Below are 2,901 nucleotides of genomic sequence, written 5' to 3'. Positions count from 1 at the left end.
CATCTGCTTGACTCGTTAATATAATAGTCTCCATGTTCAAAGTCGTTGTCAAATATGCACAATGATATCAATTCTTGTTATTCATGACATTCATACAGTTGCAATGTGTTGGAAGCTACTGGGACAACATCCTACTCTATTTTGTTCGTTTCGATAACTCCAACATAAACCTGTATCTATCTTAATGCATTTATGTTGTTAACTCAATATGTTTACAATTCAGGGTTACATGCTTGCATTTATTGTATCATTTCAGATACACGGTATAATTACTTTTAATTTTATTCATTGCTTGGAAACTGGTGGGATGAAAATAATTTTTAACTTTGAGATACAACGGAGAACACACTTCCTAGCGAAGACAATGTCCGTTCCATCAGCATTGGTAACGCCTGTCTACGCCCTACAGTGGCATACTCTGTGGAACGCATTCGTACTTTGTTTTTACGGGTGATTGGCGAGAAAAGTTCACAGTTCAGTAAACACAAATTTCCAAACTAGCAGTTTTCACACTTAGCTGGTCCGATAAACATACGAAGGCCCCTAGTATGACTGATGACTCCTAGATGGACGAAACAGCTGTATAATGCAGTTTACTTCATTGTTAGGCCCTAATCTAACTATAAATTATTGGAAGGTTCTATTCATTTGTGGGTCTTTTGTATAATCGTATGCCACGTTTTATTTAATCAATGCAGGAACATGGGTTTACATGAACTTCAATTTCCTGTGAGTATGAACTTGTTTCGTGTGATGACTTCATAGGGAAATTTTATTACATTGATATAAAATTGGATGCATTTGGTGCTCCTTGATACGAATCCTAATTTTTTTTTACTGTTCCAATTTTACTAATTTACTAATTAGTTATGAGAAAAGGGCGGTCGGCAGGAGACGGCACACTTCGAAAGGATACTACTAAACGTTACAATGTCCAAATATCACATCATATGTAAACTTGTGATTTAAATGCTATATTGGATCTTGTCCCGACCTTTTCCTCTATTATTGAATCCAAATACTTTAAGATGTTTGAATTTACAAGGACCGTAAAGAATTTTCTATTACACCTTTGATAATGCGTAATTGCAGTAGTAGTGGTAAATCTTAGATCTTAGTAGTATAGTGGATAAGGTCAACCTGTAATGATGAAATGGTCACGAATGCGAATCCTGTTGGCAGAGGATTTTTTAAACAGATTTATTTACGGACACTTTCGCAAAAACCTCACTTTATGATGGTCCTCTCCATGTTATAAACCAGTTAAACATTTTTGCACGGAAACAAATATCCACATTTAGTAACGAACCAATTGTCAAAATAGCCACATTACTACCCGAAAGGAACGCAAACATTCGACTGTTTTGTTGACAGTACGAACGTATTTCTTAGTTAACAGGGCGGCTTTCATATTACCGATGATAAGGTAAAGGTCGGGAGGTGGGGTCAGAGAAACTTATTTGGGAACTTTGTGCATCTGATAACACGTGCTAGCCAGAAAAATCACACTTATCTTCTCTTGGAAGAGATATCTAGAATATTGTCTAGCAGGCATTATATAAAAACTGCAACAGTTACACTTTATTACAGTGGATCTTGTTTTGAATGTCTTGAAAACTTGCAGTATTTAGAACCAATAATATGAAGTAGCAAAGAATTAAAATAATCTATCTATATCTTCCATTTCTTTGATATGATTACTATATCTTAAGTATCGACGAGTCAAGTATTTATAAAAACACACAGTACGTACGAAATATGACCCTGTTTCTCTATAACTTAATATTATTCCAAATCTAATCGTCTATAAGATTTTGTGTTGAAAACACCAGCTGCGCAGTGCCTTATTTGAAGTCAGGACTGTCTAGATTAATTTCATTAGTTGTATGGATGTTATATCATACATAGTTACAATAATGCTAATGAGCATCTCAAAAACCTTCATGCATGAGAGACACCTAAAGGGACGGACAACGATATACGTGACAAGGACACTTGACACGTCAATATGTCCAAATTGTACATATTGTAAATTGTATTTTGTCTCCAGCTTTCTTCCTTTTCAATGTGTAACACGTTGTGTCAAATTCGGTTGTAAAACTGGAGTGTGCGAGTATAGGCCGAAAGCTAGTTGTGTGTATGTCAGTAATAACTCAATAAACAAATGAAAAATCTTGACCATTATGTATTTTATTATTGCTGTGTTCGTGTGACCAAAACAAATGTCATTGATTTCTTTAAACAAAAACTATTTACTTTTTTCAGAAAATTGAAAAAGAGGATTATAAAATGAAATTATATATATATAAATATTGGACAAAATTAAAATTTCATACCTCCAATCATTTCTGGTAAACACCAACGATTCTAAAACGATTAATCACGTAATGCAGAATTTAAGGATTGAAATATCACAATTTGTTCGAACAATATAAACATACAGTCGATTGAGGAAAAAAAATCCCGAGAATATAACATCTAGATGGAAATGCAAATACACCGACAATTTTCATTTATTTTCAATATTCCACATTTGCAATAGCTTGTAACTCATGCAATCGGTTGAAATAGCATGGCCTACATCAAAGGAAAGGGTAAAATTATGACATAGGTTTATTGGCGGTGACTAAAGATCCATTGTTACGTGTTACGTAGTGAATCAAATGAAGCACATCACATACAAGTTAAGGCTATTGAATAAGGTTTTATATATGTATAATGGCATATTTTAAGTCTACATCGTGGTTCTATTCTACAACATGTGTGGAGTATAAAACTCCTTAAAACATGGATTGTCACGATGATGATACGATTTGTTACACTTTGATAAACACTGCAATATAGACATGGGATTAATTTGACATGTCTATATTGAAACTTTTTTCTTTATCTGTATTCATT

Source organism: Ylistrum balloti, unplaced genomic scaffold (genome assembly GCF_031769215.1).
Source record: "Ylistrum balloti isolate Yb309-2 unplaced genomic scaffold, AGI_CSIRO_Ybal_v1 Utg370342, whole genome shotgun sequence".
Classification (NCBI taxonomy): Eukaryota; Metazoa; Mollusca; class Bivalvia; order Pectinida; family Pectinidae; genus Ylistrum; species Ylistrum balloti.
This window is presented reverse-complemented; position numbering follows the sequence as displayed.